This window comes from Chrysemys picta, chromosome 2 (genome assembly GCF_011386835.1).
Source record: "Chrysemys picta bellii isolate R12L10 chromosome 2, ASM1138683v2, whole genome shotgun sequence".
Taxonomy (NCBI): Eukaryota; Metazoa; Chordata; order Testudines; family Emydidae; genus Chrysemys; species Chrysemys picta.
In genome coordinates this window covers 168,564,811-168,586,243 of record NC_088792.1, presented here as the reverse complement: position 1 = coordinate 168,586,243, position 21,433 = coordinate 168,564,811, and the positions used below count along the sequence as shown (strand labels likewise).

Sequence of the window (21,433 nt, the reverse complement as noted above, 5' to 3'; positions counted from 1 at the left end):
TTTGCTGCACTGTGACAGCTATAAATCTCAGATAAGCATCTTACGAATGGGTCAGTGCATTAGCATTCCAAGCTCAATTAGTTACACTACTGCCAAGGTTGGGGAAATCTACAATACAAATAAAACAGTCCTAACCCATTAGATTAAAAGTGACTATAAATATTAAGTGTTATAAACTGAGCCAACTTTTAGATGCATCATGTGATTTTTGAAGGCTCTTTGAAGATTTCATATCTAAGGATATTGGCATATTTTCTGACTTTCCCTAGAGTGCTAAGAAAATCCCACTAGGGTGTATTTAAAAATAAAAGAAAAGAATTAAGAAAGCATCTATTTGTAATAAAACGTTTGTCTCCTCACTTTGTTTCCTCTCATATTTTTCATTCAGCATCTCAAATAAAAAAATCTATTTGGTTTTATAAAGTCAGTTGTAAACTAATAAGATACCACAATTGATTAGTGAAACATATTTATTAATTTTAAATGTGACTGTCTAGCAATTTAGGTCTCAAAAATTAGTTTTGCAAGAGAATTTGATGTTAGCTAAATTACTTTGAACAGAACGCTTTCCTGATTGTTTTAAATTCCAATAAAATATTTGGGGAGGAGGGAAGAGATTTAAGCATTGCCACACACTGTTGGAAATGCAAACATTACAGCTTTTTCCTCATGCATAAGAAATAGAAGGTGAAGCCAAGTATAAAAATACAACAAAAGTTTTGTTTTCCTGTCTACACTGATGGTACTACCCCAAAAAGCCTGGACTTCATGGGATACTCCTGGCGGATTTCTGCGCTACTGTGCAATGCAGAATTTTGCATAAATTAATGTTGTTCATGCAGAATTTCCTTTCTCCCATAGAAATAAGCTGCAGTACTGCTGGACGCCACTAGGGGCTGCTGGACCTGGCAGAAGCCAGCTTGCACATAAAAGACACTGCCAGGGGGAGCGAGAGGAGGAGGAGGAGGAGCTGGAGGGTTTCCAGCAGCTGCAGTTCCCCGCATACCCTGAGGGAAGGAGACGGCAGTGTGCAGGAAATTCCATGTACGCCTGGGACCAAGCATCAGGCTGTTTCTCCCTCTGGATCCCTGAGCTCTGAGGGGTAGTGGGGCAGGTATCTGGGCAAGGGGGGCCCTATGGCTGGGCCCTGGAGGGGGTGCAAGTATCTGGGCTACTGGGCCCCGTGGCTGGGCTTTGGGGGAATAGAGGTTTGGGTGCATTGGCTTTGGGGAGCCCCCATGGCTGGGCTCTGGGGAGGGGGGGGGAGTGGTTGTGGATTTCTGCCTCCCCCACCCCTCCAGTTGAGCACTGCTGGGGCAGAGGCAGAGAAACAGGAACAGGGTTGTCATAGGGGTTTCTTTAACTCTCTACTCTTGGGGGAATTTGTGTGTGTGTCTGGATTGTTACAGACATACTTGCTGACAGGTATTGTGAAAAAAAATTACCAAAATAATTGAAACTGGCATGATTATGTGGTGTTATTTTGACAAAAAATTTCCAGTATTTTAAAAAATTGTGTGCTGAATTTTTACTTTTTTGGCGCACGATTCCCCCAGGAGTAATGGGAACTTGTCGTATGATCAATGGGACTATTCATATGCCTAAAGGCTATGAGCCAGACCTTCAGCTGGTGTAAATCAGTATAGCACCATTGATCTCAATGAAGTTACACTGCTTTAAACCAGCTGAGGGCTCTAGTTTTTCCTCAGTGCAGTGCACCTGAATTTAATCATGCTTACATCAGTGAAAATCCATTGAAGTTACATCAATTTAAGATCCTGATTCCACAAAGTCGATCATACATACTTAACTTCAAGCATTTGAGTAGTTCCATTGGGTTCAATGGGACTACTCATGTAACTAGAGCTAAACACATGTTTATTTACAAATCATTAAATGAACTGTCCTAAAAACTCAATTATGCATCTAATTTAAAAGTGTTATCCTATTTTGGAAAGAGTGATTAAGATAGCCAGCAATCCTTACTAATGGCAACTAGATTTGTTAATTCTATAGGTTTCCAAGCATCAGTGTCCAACTGTCTAGGCCCTTATACCATGCCCATAATTGTAGTATCTGAACACTTTGCTACACTGTGCCCATCCTATGCAAACGTTTAATGCCAATTCATCTATTTTACACAGAATTATGATAATGTATTTGTATTTAAATAAACGTATGTTAAATACTTTACATTTATACATATGCTCTTAAAAAGAGACTTTATTCAGGAGGATTCATTTGTAATTTAAAGGGTTTTTTTTCCTTTGTTATTTTTCTCATGGTTGATATTGACATTTGAAAATTCATGTCAGTATGACAGAGGGTTATAGCTATATTGAGTCTATTTTCCATTGTGGCTCACAAACTATTTTGTTGTCTTTCAATATTAGTATTGGATTTGCAAGATGATTCCAAGCCAGGTGTCTTAGCTAGTCACATTCAGACAGGTTTGATCTGATTCAGCAACACCCACATTCAGAAAGGTTCTTTTTCTCCTTCTGAGAAAGAAATTTGATATTTTGTCTTCAAAGACCATGTCAATGTATTTGACTACCAAAAAAAAAAAAAAAAAAAAAAAAAAAAAAAATCATTCCTGTAAAACACCTCAATCCAGTTGCCTCAGTTTGAAAGATTTGAGTGCTCATGTTTTGCATTCTTTAAAAAAAACAAACAGAATGCATTTTATACCAGTTTTATAAGATGATTGTCAGTGTATTCAAAAAAATGTAGAAAAATATACCCCAGGATGTTTTAAAATCATCTTCTTATATAGGCCTGCTGAGATTGGCAGCGCTTCAGAAAAATAAAAATTCTTCATTTGAAATTAAATAGAATAACTTGGAATGTCTGAAATTGTCAGGAGACTGTTTGAAATGATGTCCTTATGTATATAACTGCAAGTCCATCTGTTGTTTTTAATTTATGCCACTAATAATTCCCTGGAGTTTCACTTGGTTTGAATGTTAGAATAAAAAGAATCTAACCTTTTTTTAAAAAACAGTGTTAATGCAAAATATAGTTTTATACATTAACTCTTGCCAGTCCCAGCTTCAATTCAATGTTTCACTATTTCATTAAACTTAACTGGGCTTCCATTTAAAGTAAATATATTCACTCAATCAGTTGCCCATCATTTCTTTAAACTAGGCAATTTCTATGATTTAGAATTTCAGTTCAATTGAGATGTATGTAGTTTAGTTAAACAAAATTAAAGTAATATTGCTGTAGTTTCTATTTGCACCACTAGACAATAGTTAGTTGTCTGCAGCTTTCCACTACACACACATTTTCAAGGCTTTATACACTTGACAAGAAAAATTAAATGTCATTAGATGCAAAAATATGAAAAAACATAACTCACTTGATTTTAAATAAATGATTTTTATTTGGGAACTAAACAAATACATTGCACATTAGCTGTTTTGGTAACACTTATGCAAGATTCATCTCATGTTAATAACTCACTGACATACCTGTCATTCCATCTTTTCCAAGGACAATTAAAAAACCTCAACATGACAATATAGTAAACAGTCATGATCAGATCCTGATCACATTTAAAATAAAGGAATTTTTGCCATTGACCAATTAGATATTAACGACAAATGCATTATTTAAAAACTCTCTAAATTTTTTTAACTGTACAGCTATTTGGAGGAAATCATTCCAGTGTTCAAGGAGGTTCTGAATCAGTCTGAAGATTCAATCTTCTCCCAAATCCTTATTCATTATAACTCAGACCTAAATTCTGCTTTGGATTGAAGAATGTATCGGAGAATATAATTTGGCCCTACAGAGTCATGGCCAAATCTTGATCCACTGAATCAACAGGAGTGTTGTTACTGCCCTTAGTGGCATCAGCATGCCCTACATTACCAAGGTTTTTTGATCTCCAAGGGCCATCTTTCACACTGCATAGTATCTTATTCCATGAGTAGTCACCCACTGAATCTGCAGTGGCTATCAGAATCTGGCGCCAAACAACTGCACTAAAATAAGTTGACTCTTAATACATTAAATGTTTGAAATGCTTCCCTTCCACCTAAAAAAGGTACTCCTTATGGGAAAAGTCCTATGGGATGGTAATAGATTCAAAACAGAAATAAAGGCTCTCTGTGGAATCTAATAGACAATTCTATCCTTGCTATAGAATTGTTTGGGATTCTCAAAAAAAATAAAAAAATAAATCTAAAGACAGAATGCTGTCCTATTCAATTCTATAGGTTTCCAGTGTAATTTCTAGAAATGTAGCAAGGCTTCATATAGAACCCCATTGCATTCTACCTTCTTCAGTTCTATAGGGTAATCTATTTGTGTTTGTATTTGTTTTCTTTTGCACATTTAGTGTTTCATCCAAAGTCCATTGAAGTCAATGGTAAAACTCCCATTGATTTCAATCGGCTTTCAGTGAGAATGTCAGTGGCCTCTGCATACTCATATTTATTTCCACCAAACTCAAACAAAAATATGAACGGTTCTTGACCTGGGAATGCATGAGGAGAGATATGGAATAAATAAGAAAAGATCTCAAAATATTTCATGAAGACCCATTTATATCACATGTCAATATTGCTCCTATGACACATGAGAGGCAAGAGCCTCAGCTGGTCAAATTGGTGTAGCTCTGTATCTATTCAGTTAGAGAATGGTGAATGATGGAGAAAAAAATATGAAAAAACATTGCGTTTGGGATTTGAGTCAGACTCACAAGACTCCTCTCACAAGTCTCCAATTTGCATTCTAGGAGACTGACTTTCTCAATTGTACACTGGGGAGAGGGTAACTCATGGAATTCAGCCCTACTGTGGAGCTCACACTAATAAGCATTTACTTACTCAAGTAGGTCCATTGATTTCACATACTGATCCTCTAGCGATCGCTGTGGGCTAGCTTCCGATAGCCCTACCCACACAAAATAGTACTTACTTACTTAATGTGTATTTCTAATGAAGTCAGAGGAACAAACCATGGAATGAGCTGCTACTCAAAACAACTAAGAGTATAAGAACCTGGCCTTCTACTAGAGCAATATTTTTGGGATCATCGTTTTTTCTCAAACTCATCCAGATATACATACAGGCAAGTCTAATCTGTGACCCCTTGAACTGAATCTTTTCTTACTCAATGGTTTTAGGACTAAAACAAATTATTTTTTTATTGTATTTACAGGACATTGACAATCTAGGCATCTTGTTCTCCAGATATACTCCTCTCTGAAACAACAGTGTTACAGTTTTCCATTCAGAGTTGCCTTGCTCAGCTGAATCAACTTAAGGTGGTGTTTTATAAAGGTGTGAATTGAGCTCCCTTATAAAAAAAAATGATCAAAATGAATGGTGAAATATGTCAGAATGGCAGCAGAAGCAAAATGAAAAGTGCTATTCAGTCAGAGATGCCTGACTACACAGTAGATTTTGATCTCTGCTACGAAAAAGTACTGCCACAGAGTCACATTATAACCCATGCCAAATCAAACCAGGAACTCAAAATTAGCACTTAAAAAAAAAAAAGCCACCAAAAAACCCCTACACTTCAGCAATCTGTGGGGGCTACTGCAATCTCCACTTGCTAGAATTATGTGCTGATAGTATTGGCAGCTTCAGCAGCTATCAGGCAATCAGCAGTTCAACAGACTGAGGAAGGTGCAGCATGCTAGTACATAAGTACACCTATGTGACTAACATTCACAGACTCAAGAGATAAATAATAATGGCTCCAAAAGCAAAACATTTCTAATTGATTAGGACTGGCCCTAACATGGCCCCTCAGGGGTCTAAGAGGAAGTTGACTGTCCCCACCCCACTGTGAGGCTACCCTAGATGTTGGGGAGGGAGAGGAAAGTGTAGCATGGCTAGTACTCCCTACTGTGAGCTGATGGGTGAAGAGAGGGTGGAGAAGGGTGAGGAAGAAGGAAGAGTGTTGGCTGTCCCTGTTATGTTGATGGCATACACACAGAAAAGTTAGATTTTAAAAAGTACTCTTTTTGGAAGGTTGCAACCTAACACTACTGCTTAGAGTTCAGAACAACACCACACAAGAACTCAATAACCAAGAGAGTGAAAGTAGGCTGCATCCTAAAACAGAGAGAGCTATAATACAACCCATCTAATTCTAGGCCGATTTCTGCAGACTGAACACACACTTCCCTACAGAGCCCACTAGCCTGCAAGCACAAGTAGGAAAACCCATGAGAATTCAAGAGATAACTGTGTTACAATAGTCTAAGCTTTCAATACATTACATTCCCCACACAATGTGCCAGCCAGCTACAGCCAATACACGGTTGGAGAAGTAATCTGCTCCTAGTTAACGATTGGGGTGGATTACTTCCCAGAAAAGATGAAGGGTGAGGAATAGGGGAGGAATTGTGTCAGAGTCCCAATTCTTTCTCTGGGCTCCTCCCAGGATTTCATAACTATGTGCCACCATTTATGAGGGGCTGTGCCTAAAGACATAATTGCATTCTTAATATGCATGGTGCTTTTGAAGACATATAAACCATTGTGGATGCAGTTAAAAATTCAACATCTGCTTCTCTACAATGATTGCACTACTGCAGTGTTACTTACTCTGGCTCTAAGAATATTCCACTGTTACTGCACATCCCTAAGGCAAGTAAATGCTGAGATTTTAACAGTGATGAATATATGTAAGTGCTAAGTATTAATTATGAAATCATGAAAGTTTTCCCCGGCTGAGGAAGATATCTTCCCAGCCCTTAATCATGAACTATCTAGTCATGAACAGTAGCTCATGTTAGCTTGGAAGTAGTTAAAAAGTTTGATTTTCCAAAATTCCTAAGTTAATTCTCAAACATTTAAAAACAAAACAAAACCCTAAAGCACTCAAATGTTCTTGCAGCAAGAAAGGTCTTTTAGTTGTTAGTTATGTCACTATTAACCATGAAAACACCCTCTGAATAAGCAGTAGGTGGCAAACAACTCTGACAGAAGAGACAAAAGCATGCTATACATAGATGCTATTAAGTACATTTTCAGCATGGTGCATAGACATTAAAATATACCTAATTCCCCCATTAAAAATGTATATCTTTTGGTTCATTGGTTTAATTAATCAAAATGTTTTTCAACACTTTCACATGCCTAAGCTGTCAGGGACAAGTGCAAAAGAACTTGTAATAGGTTTCCTGATGCTAGCAAAGACCTAATCCACTACTAGACAAGTTGTGCTACTCTGTGCACCAAAGGCATTAGGGGGAGTGTAAGACCCAATGTAAACTTTGACAGACGTTCTCATTCTGCTTAAATAATGTGATTAATGATTTAGCTTTCCTTGCTGTATATTACCAAAAGATTTACAAGGAAACAGATTTTTTTTTTCTGAAGAGCTCATTTGTTCTTGCTGTTTATCTCCCACCTAAAGTCATCATTTTCTATCTGTGGCAAACCGATAGGCTGTCGAGGAAAGAATTAAGTAACTAAAAACAAGTAAGCTGATCTGCACAAAAGGGAACATCACATGGGGTGGAGATGAAAGTGTAAACATGCATGGCTTTTTCTGAGACAAAGTAAGTATTTGGGATCCATCTGGTCATGCAAAGATAGCGCTACATAAAATGATCATTACCACATTGAGAATTATATAATCAAATTAAACCTATTTTTCTCCAACACTTTTACCTGACATTTTCTTCTAATTCATTTTTTCCCTATGGAACTCTAAGTAGCTCTGTGAGAATAAATTCCTCATGGGTCAGATCTTCAGCTGATGTGACAGTATAGCTCCATTAACTTCAGTGGAACTAGATCACTGTCAGCAGAGGATCTGGTATCATGTGTCCAGCCTCTCTCTCTCTGGTTGTGAGCAGAAATAATACAGTAGCAGGAAAAAACACTTTGGGCACCAGTAATGACTTTTGTGTTCCATGGCTTTATGACATGACAACAATAAGATGCTAATTGTCTGGAATGGGAGACAGAGTCAAGTGTAAACAGACATTTAACAACATTCATTTGGGGTGAAATTAACTCCCCAGTCCCTCTTCCCACATGCCTAATATACAAAGCTTGAACAGTCAGACTTTGTGTGGGAAACTCTTCTGGGCTGGGGAGGAATATAAACCTTTCCTCTTAATAAACCAGCAGGCTGTGAAGCTGCACTCTGGCTTTTCTTCATCTACTAACAGTTTTTAGGCTGTGGAAGGAAGGATTTTCCAGTGGTTAGAGTGGTGGCCTGGGACTTGAGACACAAGATTCAATTTCCAGCTCTGCCACAGACTTTCTGTGACCTTGGACAAGTTGCCAAGGGCCAGATTTACACTGGTGTTTAGGCACCTACAGGCTGCAAATAGGCATTGGAAATGAATTGGAATTAGACACTCTTACTGCTCAGGTGCTTTTGTAATTCCTATGAGTAGAGCTGGGCTGGAAACAGTTTTCCTGTCCCATGAGAGTTTGAGTTCAGATATTTTTCCCCATCCTGAAATGGGACAAAATCTAGTCTTTTTTTCCTGAACCAAAAATCAGTTTAATTTTGATCTTTGTTTTTAGTATAAATTACTAAAGTTTCCAAAGGAAGTTGTTTTATATCGAAAACATAAAACTTCATTTCCAAGTGTCCAAATAGGGCAGTTAGATTATTTCTAAAAAAATGTCAGAACTATTTCAAAGCAGGAGAGTCATTGAATGTCAGCCTCTCTCAAACTGCTTCAGTTTTGATAAATAGACATTTTCTGACAAAAACATTTGCCAGAAAATTTCCAACCAGCTCATCTCACAATGCACCTATTTCCTAACTGTAAGAACAGTAGGACAATGGAACAAACGGTCTAGGGAAGTTGTGAAATCTCCTTCAGTGGAGGTTTTCAAAAAAGAGGCTGGATAATCATCTATCTTGAATGATTTAGACGCAAGAAATTCTGTATCATAGCAGGGGGTTAGACTAGATGACGCTTGCAGTTCCTTCTCACCTTATGGTTCTATGATTCTTTGATTCACATTTTAAAGTGCCTTTTTGTACATCTGGCCCTTAGTCTCTCTCTGTCTCATCTGTAAAATGGGGATAACTGTTTATCCTACAGGTGTGTTGTGAGGATAAATATATTAAATAGCTATATAGGTAAAATAGCAGCTGTGCACTTCATGGATCAATGAGTCCTTCCCCATCTCATCTTTCTTCCAATGGCCCTTTCTGTACCAGCCTATGACAGTGTCTGATGGAACTGCCCTCTGAAGTAGGGCAACACAGGATTTAAATGGTATGGGCATGCTTTCTGTCTGGGCAAACTTCACTCTTCCAAGCAGCTAGAATTCTTAATTCCTGTAGGCTTATCCCAAGGGGAAAGTCACTGTGAACATTGGCAGCATTATTTATCTGCGTCAGCAGAGAGTCACTGCAATGAAATATCAGGAGTCTTCAGAATCTGCAAATTCAGTCTGTGGGATTTTGCAGATTTTCTAAAACTCTGCTTCATTGTATGTTACTTAGCAATTGCAGGAAAAACAGAATCTCTTATTCACTCATTCACAGAACACTAGAGGATGATGCATTTTACAATTCAGTTGCTTAATTATTATATCTACTTCTTGCTTTTCTTCATCCTTTCATTTGCAGTTATTATCCTCATTCATTAATGCTAATACTCCATGATGGTAATATTTAATCATGATCCAATGTTAATTTCATAACAATTTCCTTATGAATATAATAAATTTCATAATGAACAACAGACCCAGAACATTTTAATTTTAAGCAGTGTTTTTTTAACACATCTTATTGAATTTACCACTTTAACCAATGAACTCCACTACTGTATTGGGTTAGTAATCTTTAAATAGGAATTGTAAATACTGTATTGTTATTAATGTTGTTTTATGATCACTGCATGTACACTAACATCTTAAGGGGTTTATCTTTTAGCAAGTGCTATTATAAACCTAGTAGTTATATTTTGCCAGATAGGTATTGATTAATAAGTGTCAGACAGCACATGGTTTATTGATAAGTCAATATATTTCTTAAACAGCATAGTTTTTAGACTCTCTTCAATAAGATGACTATTTCAGGATGCCAACTGGAAAATAGTCTACCATATGTTCTGTAGATCCCAGAATTGGCTTGGAAAGAGTACTCCAACTATTGAAATTAACATTACAGCCAATGTCCAACTGGATTTGGGGCCCAATTCACCATTACCCTTCAGCTTGTGTAGTTATTTACAGGTGGGTACAAAATGTTAAAGTTCTGTGCAAAGTGAGCAAAAAAGTGCTACTATTCTGATCCAGGAAATGGTTTACATTCACTTTATACTGGTGAAAATGACAACACAAGGTGCAGGGCAATGGGAGTCTGGTCTAAGGTGATGACCTAAACTAGATGACAGACATTTTGAAATCATGGGGCAGAGAACATTCTACTTTATGAGCCCAGTTCTGAAGCCACACAGACATAGCCCTAATGAAGCCAACAGGAAAAAAAATGCGTAAGTAAGGATTTGCAGGGCTGCAAAGTACATACATGGCACTATATAAAAGTGATTTCATCACATTAAAATAATACAAATATTTATCCTCTGTCTGGAAGCCTTTTCTCTCAGTCCTGAAATCTGTCATGCAATTCTCACACACTGAAAAACAAAACTACCCAAACCAAAATCAGGGAGGTGGGGAGAAAGACATCTTTTGACAGTTCCTCCCTGATGTTTTGATTCCATTTTCATTATCTAATCAATCACTCATCAGCTGCTGTCTCTGTACCCTGTCTACATTTCTCTGCCACAAGTATCTCATGAAGAGTAGATGGACACCTATAATAAAGTGCCAAACGGTTACACCTGTTAAGCCCCTGCTAAAGTGAAAAACAACAAAATCAAAGAATTTAGTGTTAAGAATTTTAGTTTCCTCTCTGCCCACTTTTGTGATAGTATTGTTGCCCTCACACACCTGCCTACTATTCTCTCAGTTTAAAATATGTGCATTTGATTATAGAGGACCATCCTCTTCCCATTGAAGTAAATGGAAATAAGAATATCCCCTTGGTTTTCCTGAAACTGAATATACCAGTTTAAAAAAAGTATTGGGGTATTTACCCAAACAATTTTTTTTTGGTATTTTAGCCAGATTTTATTTATGAACAGTTAGGTATGGGGCAGAAAAGAGCCACAAAATTTTTCTCTAGCCTTCAAATAATAACTTATGGCAAGAGAATCAAAGAGCCCATTTGTTGGCTTATCAAAAAAGATGGAGAAGTGACTTGATTATACTGTAAATACCTTCACTGGGGGGAAAATACTATGTACTAAGAGCTCTTTAAAGTAGGGGAGAAACAAGAATCAACAGCTGAAAGCTGAAGACAGCCAAATTCAAATTAGACATAAGGAACAATTTATGTATTTATTTTTAAACAGAGAGGGTTATTAACCATTGGCACAAACTGCCAAGGGAAGTGGTGGATTTTCCATCTTTTGTTGTCTTCAGATCAAGAGTGGATGCCTATTTGGATGATATGCTTTAGCTAAAGACAAGCTATTGGGCTGAATATAGGATTAACTGGGTGAAAGTTAATGGCCTGTGATATACAGAAGGTCAGACTAGATGATCTGGTGGTGCCATCTGACCTTAAGTTCTGTGAATCTATGAAAAAGGAGCCACATTTTGCTATGTCGGGCAGTCGTTAGTACATAACATTATTTATATTAATAAACTAAAATAATGATAACATTATTTAGTATTTTGAGTGCTTTTCATCTGTAGTCCTTAGAACTTCAAAGTAGTTGTGTAGCAAATATACTACAAACAGCTGTGCATTTAGGCCATTGATTTCAGAATGGGTGCAACTGAGGCTGAAAAAATAATGGCAGTTTTTGAAAACGTTGGCCTTTGCCTGCAATGGAAGCCTCACCTCCCCACCCCCATCACGTCCTGTCCCTTTACATTTTCAGGGGGTTCTAAACTCTCCTCTCCCTGAGCAAAGTCTCACTTTCCTATTAGTTTCAGTGTTTCAGAACAATACCACCACCACAGCAGACTGTTGTGTTTCTATCAGCTCCCTTTGCACCTGTCTGTCTCAATCTGTCTCCTCCTCTGATGGCTCCAGAAATATAACATTTGGTGATGAGGAATTTAAATCCCATGAGTGTCTGACCAAGAAAAAAAAGTAAGCAGGTAATGCTATAGAAAAGGATTAATTTCACCTAGAGGCACAGAATGACAGACTGCTGCTTTTGCTTCTGATACAGCATGAACCAGCTAGCTAGTGAGGGGAAAGCAGACAAATAAAGAGAGAACAAAGAAAAAGTTCTTAAATTACTACCTGAACTGTTCAAATAAAGAAGCAATAAAGTGGAGGTAAGCAGCCATCTTGACTGACCTCGCATAAGTAGGTAGAGAAACAGCTTAGACTGTACTGAGGGTCTATAAACAGCCAAAGTCCAAGAGAGTCCAAGTATATCCAAAGGAGTGTGTAAGCACACATGCAGCAGACTCAGAGGGCAATCAGATGAAAATAGTGCACAATGGGGTGGTGGGGGGAGAATTTCCCTGTGGAACAGAAGGTGCCCAAGTGGTGTGAAGTCCAACACAGGAACAGAGAAATGGCACCTGTCGTGGGCAATATTAGTGAGTTCAATAAAAGATTAATTATGGGTTGTGTACCTTAATAGTTTTGCACAATTTGTAACCTGCAACACCATTCCAGAGTATCAACCTTGCTGACAGAGTTGTGTCATCTCCTACTGTGTCTGGAACTGCCAGGTATGGTGTAATTGCTCCAGCAACCCAGGGACATTTTTCCTCTTACCTAATTGATGACAGCAAAATTATATCTGGGATGTGGAGAGTCAATAGCAGTTTGTTGGTGCTTTAAGGAAGTTGTCAGAGCATTGTCATTTGGATAAACATTGAGTGATGCCCTGTGTGATTAGTCTCAGGACTACGCAATGACTACATTCAGAAGAATTATTGACTGTATCAGTGTTTACATTCGAGAAGGCCATCAAAGTAGCAATTACACTGGAAACGGCAGAGGATTCTCTGGAATTTAGTATGAACTGAGAAGTTCATCTCATGAATCTGCAAGACAGGGGACCATGGGAACATAAGGAATTTCTGTGTTGACAATGGAAACAAACCACGCACACTGAGGAGGATAGCTGGGCATGCCAGATTAGTACAGAAGAAAGGACATATCACTGTGACTGGTCACACAGTTCAGCAGCCAGCAACACAGATTAACTGTATACCCAAGAAAACACTTATGAAGACAACCTAAGAAAGGATTTAAGTCAGGAATTGACAATATGAAAGCAGACAAGAGCTCTAGTGACACTGACCAAAACCTAGCACATGTTATTGGAAGTTGGAGTCAGAGATGGCATCTGGATTACACCCTTGATCAATGGAGCTTGATACTGGAGCTTCTGTTTCACTGATTTCTGCATTTACCAACACCAGACTTTGTTATAAGTTTCCTTGGAAGAAACCTCCACAGTGTTGAAGACTTATACTGGAGAAAATTTAGTTCCAAAAGGAAAATTCCAGGTGAAAGCTCACCTAGATGGACAGACATTTTACCTTTGTATGTGATTGAAGGAAAGTAACCACAATTATCTGGCAGATCTTGGCTTGAGAATCTCAAGGTGAATTAGACGGAGATCAAGGAGATCATGAAAGCACCTCAAAATCTTCAAGAAATACCAGACAGATGCTCCAAAGTTTTTGAAAAAGAAATTGGCCAGATGAAAGACTTAATAGTGAGCTTCACTGACTCAAACGGTCAGCCAAATTATTGCAAGCCCAGAGTTGTACCATATGCTCTGAAGCCTCTGTTAGAAGTTGATTTGAACTGTTTGGTGAACATAGGAGTCCTGTCACGGGTTTCAGACAGTGAGGGGACTACACCCATCATACAGTGGTCAAGAAGGATGGTTCAGTCCAAAACTGTGGAGATTTCAAAGTGACACTGAACCCAGTTTTATGTTCAGACCAGTATCCACCACCTCATATTGAAGGTTTGTTTGCTATCCTTTTGTGATGGACAGTGTTTCAGTAGATTGGATTTGCTCAATACATATTTACAAATAGAGATTTTGAAATATTTGTGAGATGTTGAATCAATCAACACACAAAAAGGCATATATTGTTACAACAGGTTACCTTTTGGTATCACAGACACCTGCTTTGTTCCAGAAAGCCACGGATAAGATTCTGAAATGTTATTTGGATAAAATCTTTGTTACAGGAAAGGATCAAGAAGATCATCTTCAAAATTTGGATTCCATCATGCAACATTTTAAAGACCATGGACTGAGAGTCTGCCAAGACAAATGTGAGATTTTTCAAACCTTCAATTGAATACCTTGGGCATGTATTTGAAGACACGAGCTTAAGGAAATTGCCAAAAAAAAGAAGGCAGTTTGTCAAGTACCACTACTAGAGAATGTGTCAGAGTTACATTCGTTCTTAGGTAATGACTATGGTAAATATGCTTAACGACTATGGTAAATTTCTGCCTAATCTAGCAACAGTATTGGCACCTTTACATGAACTGTTACAGGCAAAGAAAAAATAAAAATGGACTAAAGAATGTGATTTTGCATTTAAGGAAGCAAAGGGACTTTAAAAGATTATAGGTTTTTGGTCATAGTCAACATCCAGTCAAAAGGGCCAGATGTTTTCTGAATGACTTCTACTACAGCTACCAAGAGCATTGGATATCTATGTACTTTGTTTAACCAGTTTGTCACTTTCCAACTGTAACAGTGAACCAATGGACCTGTTATGTTCTGAAAAATTTGTCTTTTTTGTCCTGTTTGTGATGTGTGCACCCACAAAGCTCTAGGAGGAACCAGGATTGTGCCAAACTGCTGGGGAGAGAAGAGGAGTACAAAGCGGGATGCTTCTTGTGCCCTCCTTGCCTTGTATAAACACCACAACAGTCAGGCACAGTCTAGACAAAAAATGTACTTGCCATGTACAATTTTCTCACAAGGGGTCAATGGTACTACTTTGGTGAGTAACTGCTCTCCTTTATAAGGTGCTCACAATTCGCCTCTGGATGAATATAGAGCAGAAATACACCAGCACAGTTATTGTAAACTTAAAGGACACAATTGTGCATACAGTGTTGTTGTAGATGTGTTGGTCTCAGGATATTATAGAGACAAGGTGTGAGGAAATATTTTTATTGGACCAACTCCTGTGAGTGAGAGAAACAGACTTTTGAGCTACACAGAGCTCTCCTTCAGGTGTGGGGAAAGGTATTCAGAGTACAATTGTACATGATGGGTACCATTCTGTAATCGAGTCAGTATGCAATTGCACAGCTCCTGGGGGACCTGAAGGAGACATTGTATCCTCAGGACAGTCACTGTTTAATCACTTCTACTACATCAAGCGATGGACAACACAAGACAAACACACGTAATGCTCTTTTGACATGAATCAAATGTCATTTTGCTTGGAATCTTCTGGAGATGTAGTTGTGTTTTCATTTGTAACTTTTGTCTATACGCATCATGTTACCATTTTATTCAATTTTTAAATGCAAAGAGAACAAAACACTTCCATTTTGTAGGAAAAATAAACTTTGCTTTTCAGGTACATTTTAGAATAGTGTTGATTTTCCAAAATCATTTATTTTCCTTCATTGGCTGCCATTGTTTAGGTGATTTATTTTTTTGGTTTGCTGCTCGACTTATCTAAGATGTGAGGACTTCATGCTTCAAGGCTGTGTTATTCAAAGGAGGATTCTATATGGGGTTTCCATTCATGCCAAGTTATGAGGAACACTCCAAATTTTGAAAGAGCCATCTTACATCAACTTAAATTAAGCTGCCAGGACTTTAGGGGAGAAATCTTTATCTCTGGTGCAATGCCCACATGCATGCCATGGTCTATAAAAGTTGCTGAGACCATGGTCTGAGTATCTCCTATTGGGGCTTGGGGCTAATTGAGCCATGCAATTTGCACATCCACTGGCCATGCCCTGCCAGTCTCTCTTCATGCCTACACGCTTCCATATAGTGTACTACTATATATCTTAGTTCATTAAAGGTAGAGGGGACTATAGTGTTTGCTTTTGGGGGTTCTGCTATCTACCTCCCTGCAACAAATGATTTTGGGTCTTTCATTCTTCCACTTGGAAAATTTCCCCTTTGAAGCATTACCAAATCCTGAAACATCTTCTCAGATGTTTACAATGTCATCACTTTGTGACATTAAATTGCAACATGACAATGTTAGAGAATGCTATTTTGTGATGTAGCGGTGTTTGTGTTGCACAACCATGATGTTGTATGTAAGAGGTAATGACATAACACTAATAAGTTATGATGCAAATGTCAAGACATCATAGTGAGATGACTTTGTTCCAGAGAACAAAATTTAAAAAACAGTAATCCTATCTGTATATGATCCTGGACAAATCATAAAGAGTGAAATGGTTCTACTTGGGTAACTACCCAATATCCAACTTAGCTGAACCATATAGACTTCTAACACTGCAATCAAAGTATCATAGAAACAAATTGTCTTGTGATACATCCAGTACTTCCCATTCCTTACTGAGCCGGAAATTCCCTGAGAACAGTTTTTCTTCCAGTATTTTGTTACTCTGGCTTCCATTGTTAATGGGACCAGGAAATAGAGAAGCATGAAAAAGAAATGTGATGTCGGAAAGAGTTATTTGAATTTGCTTTGTGTGAAAATCGAGTGGCCATGCTCCCAGCGCACACTCTTTTGCCCGCCATGTGACATTGAAGAGCCACCAGAGTTGTACCATGCAGGAAGCTGCAGACAGAATCCCCTCTGCATGGGCTCTATATCTCCTGTACACCAATGGAACCACATATTTTCTACTGCATACCTATCTTGAGTTTGGGACGTAAAGCAATTTAGATGTTTAAGATATGCTGTAAAGCTTTGCATTATTATCCATTTTTTTATGTCTCCTTGTAGCTATCAAGCATATCCACAATCTATTTGGCAAGTTGCACGGGCACTTCAGTTTGTTTTTTGTTTATTTGTTTTAGTGTGAGGTTGTACAAGTCATCTACAGCAGATGGCTAAAATATATAGCTCCTAGAAATGATAGAAAATTAGCAGGCTTAATAAACTTTATGCATGGTTTATTATTGCCACTGATCTGAAGGAAAACAAATATAAGCAGTTCTCCTTAGAAAAGTGTCTGTAATGTGCCCATTTCAAGTTTTTGATTTCTCAAAAAAAATACAGTGACTTCCCTCAATAGTTTGTGCATCAATAAAAAAAAATCAAAATTGGCCACATACTTCCTTCTCTTCCATTGATAAAAATGACAGACTCAATATAGACCAAGAACACATTTGTTTTTACTTGAGATTCTAATTACCCTTATGACAATTTATACCACGGGCAAACCCCCCTAAAACATGAAGTCACTGGTATCTCTTGTGTGCTTAAAGTTACACACATACTTAAGTACTATTGAATGTGACTACTCCCATGCTTAAAGTTTACCACTGTTTAAGTATCTCACTGAATCAAGACTTAAATCAAGACTCAGAGGTGGCTCTAGAATGATAAAGGGGAAAAAAGAAAAGTTAGGTCTCTGCACTACCGCTTCTTCAGCATTTGGCAACATCCCTGTCAGGCAATTTTACATACAGCACTTAGAGCTGCAGTCCAAAAATGTAGACCTAGTTTGCCAGACTCGGGGCCTGATCCATAGCCTATGGAAATCAACGTGAGCCTTCTCAGAAACCCGAGTGGTTCTTAACTAGGAGAACCAAGCAACCAAGGAGTTTTCAGAGTAAAAATAAGGAATCTCATGAAATTTTATGCCAAATTAAAATTTCTAAGGTATGAAGTCACCCACTGCAATAGAATTTGGGCAGGGGATAGCACCACTTCCACAAAGATGTAATTATGGATAATGCTAAATATTATCCTAACTCTAAGAACAGTGGGGCAGACTGCCTAGGGAGGTTGTGGAAGCTCCTTCACTGGAGATTTTCAAAAGGAGGCTGGATAGCCATCTGTCTTGGATGGCTTAGATAGGACAAATCCTGCATCTTGGCTGGGGTTGGACTAGATGACTCTTGTAGTGCCTTCTAACCCTATCATTTCTATGCTATTTGAGCTATTACAGGCAGAGGAAAGCTCCCAAGTGTCTGACTTCTAAAATTTTAGAGAGTTAAAATATAGCCTGCTGCTTGGTACCTACACTTAGAATTTGTTTTTCTATGACAACCAAGAAAGATAGTCACTTGTGTGAGCACAGACAAAGCCCATTTATAGGCACTAAGAGGCCTATTTAGCAGGAGAAAATCTTTATAAACAAATCAAACAATGTAATACAAGTGAACAGAGTTACAACCAAAATAAACCAGCCCCTCTTTTCCTTCTGTATCTCCAGAAACCCACACCTAAAAAGCTCATGGAAGAAAAAGGAAAGGGAAGATGGGATTAATTCCTTGTTTACTGGGGACCATAGAGACTTTGTACCCCATCATGCCATTGTATTTACCCTTTGTGGAATATCACAGGAGAAGCCTTCTGATAAACCAGGTTGGCTCTTACATGAATTTTATACCAGAGTAGTTCAATGTTGACTTCAGTAGAGTTACCCCTGATTTACACAGACGTAATTGAGATCAGAATTAGGTTCCTCTACGAAGATCTTCTTTCAAATTCCACTTCAAAGATGTAGAAGCATTTCAGCAACTACAGCCAGTGAATAGAGACTAGCAAGACTTAAATTTGCAATACACCAATATATAATATGACTATTATATGACAATTTTATGACAATTTTCAGTACACAAAGGCAGTATGCAATTTTCAAAATTACTTACTCATCTACATGTACCTAGCCACAATGAAAACTTTTCACAATTTCCCTTGGAAAATTAGAAATGCATAATTATGGTTCTGCTCCAATACTCCCTACTCAAACAGAACTTCAGTTGAAGTTGATGGGAATTTTGTCTGAGACAGGATTGGAAAAAAAAAAATCAAGCCTTAGAAAATTGGTTCCACCCACTCTCCACCCATCTTTTTGATGCAACAAGAGTTATGCACATACATGCCCCAAATAGAACCAATTGTTCACATGCAGTTAGTGAGATAAGTTACAGAAAGCTTAGACTATTATTGTTTGGACACATGATCCTTCTGTTTTTTTAATGATGCCACCTTTGAGTGGCCTGTTAGTGGTTTGTTTTTCTAGGGATGTTTAACTGTAGTTTACTATTAAATTTTATATTGTTTTGGCCCATTCCAAATATGTCAACTGTAGGAAGAAAGTCAGAAGCATACCATAAGGAAAATATATCTGATAGCCCCAAAATATTTCAGGACCTAGACAGGTGCATAAAACACATGAAGAGCTCAATTTTAGACCCCAGAACTGGAATCCTGTGTGGTATGGATGCCTGGTGATTACAGGAGGGATAAAGGAAAAATTAATTAGAAATTTGCTAGGTACCAAAGACTGTCTAGTCTGGTCCCAATTTTTTAAAAAATATTGTACTTTATATTCCTTTCACCCACCCAATTATAAATCAGTAATAATTTCACTGAAGTCAATGGAGTTAATACAGTTCATACCATTGTAAGTCAGACGAGAATTAGGCTCATTCTGCAGTGAGAGTCGTACAAGTGAGATGCTCACTGAATTAAGTTTTTACTCCTCAAAAATTGCACTAGTCCAAGATTCAGGGTAGTTAGATAATGGTATTGTCCCAATTGTACCCACAGTTACAAATACACCACTACTGAAATCAATAACTGAAGACAGAATTTGCGCCTGCTTTCTAATACAATTATAAATATTAAGATAGTGACATTTCCCAAATGCAGATCTCCTTTAATTTCTTAAATCACTGACTAACAGACTAAAAGTTGTCTTGTGGCCCCTTTTCAGACACATGATTTGACTATAGCACACCCCCAGACACAGAGCCAGCTCCTTCAGCTTTGCAGCCATCCAACAATAGGATTGACTTTTCTGGAATAGATTAAGATGTGGCAAGGGAGTTCTGTGCCCTGGTTCCTAGTTGCCACAAAGGCCATGGGCCTGAATTGGCCCCAGCAAGTCTACTGCTCTCATTCCCTATAGAGGGCTGTGTCCTGGCACATGAATATTCAGCTCATAGGTTTCATCTCTGTATTTTCTCATTCCTATTTCCACACCAAGTTCTCCTTGTAGGTAATTCTAACACAGCAGATGCCATTATCAGAGTGTAAAGCACCCTCTGCTACACAATTGTGACTGAATAGAACCAGCAAGGGAAAGGAGTGCCAGGTTCTTGTCTCCCTTAAAGAGGTAGTTGCCTGCAATTTCAGGAACATCACAAAGGGACTTTCATAAGGCACAGATTTGGCATGTCAACTCCATGAAAATATAATTTCAATAAAATGTACAGAACTTTTTGATTTCTTTGGAGTCTAGTGGCACATAATAGACTCTTGTAAATTTTCAAAATGAGTAAAATATACTTTTCAAAATGGGTAATGTAGTCGGGTCGCGCTGGGGCTCTACCCTCCAAGACGGAGGGGTGCCACACCGGCTCACTATAGCGCAGACAATCAAAGCTCAGGTCCCCTTACGCGGGGGCTGAGCGGCCAGCAGTTCAGGGAGCTCAGGCCCTTAGACAGGGGCTGAGCGCTAATCGGCAGTTTAAGCAGGCCCAGGCCCTGGATCAGGGCGGGGCACACACAGTCACAGCTCAAGCCCTTTGGGGCAGGGGTTGAACAAACAAATAGTTAAGGAGCTCAGGCCCTCTGGTGCAGGGGCTGAGCAGACAAGCAGTTGAGGAGCCCAGGCCCTGGGTCAGGGCAGGGCACAAACAGTCACAGCTCAGGCCCTTGGATGCAGGGGCTGAGCAAACAAGCAGTTAAGGTAAGCCCAGGGTCCTACACCTGAGCATTGGGTGAGGGGGAAGCTTGCCACCCGTGAGCGGGGTGGCAGGGGGGAACGCAGGCCCACCCACTCCACTGCATTCCAGCCCGGGGCCCTAGCAGCGGTTACTGCCGCTGCCGGTCAGTGGGGTATCCTGACCGAAACACACTGACATCGGCTCACAGGCCTCTGCAGCCTGACTGGGGTCGGCTATCCCCGGGCTACTTCCTTGTTCCCCCTCGGGGCTTACCTCAGTGGCTTGGCCAGTCCTCCTCGGGGTAGCTGGCGAGAGGTAGGCTTGATCAGTGCAGGGAGATAGCAGGCGGCCTGTGGCTGTCTCCCAAGCAGGAGCTCAGCCCGGGACATCTGCTCTCTTGGGCAGTCTGGACTTCACTGAGCTCTGCTGGCGGGCTTTTATACTTCCGGGTCGGGGCCGTGACCCGGTGGCTCCACCCACGCTGGGGTTGGAGGAAGCTCGGTCCTGTCGGAGACGGACGGGTGCCACACCAGCTCACTACAGTAAAACATTACTTTTTTTTTACCTCCCGCACAATATTTTATAAATATATTCTTGAGAGCTCTTGCATTCTAC

The 21,433-nt window shown here is 39.0% G+C and overlaps 1 long non-coding RNA gene across 1 annotated transcript in view; it reads right to left on the bottom strand.

Annotated features, from left to right (window-relative positions):
• LOC135981600 (uncharacterized) overlaps positions 1-21,221 on the bottom strand; it is a 75,639-nt gene extending 54,418 nt beyond the window's left edge. Inside the window, exon 1 of the long non-coding RNA XR_010598685.1 lies at positions 21,092-21,221. This is a non-coding gene — a long non-coding RNA (uncharacterized LOC135981600). The remainder of the gene's footprint in view (positions 1-21,091) is intronic.
• Between the last annotated feature and the right edge of the window lie 212 nt (positions 21,222-21,433).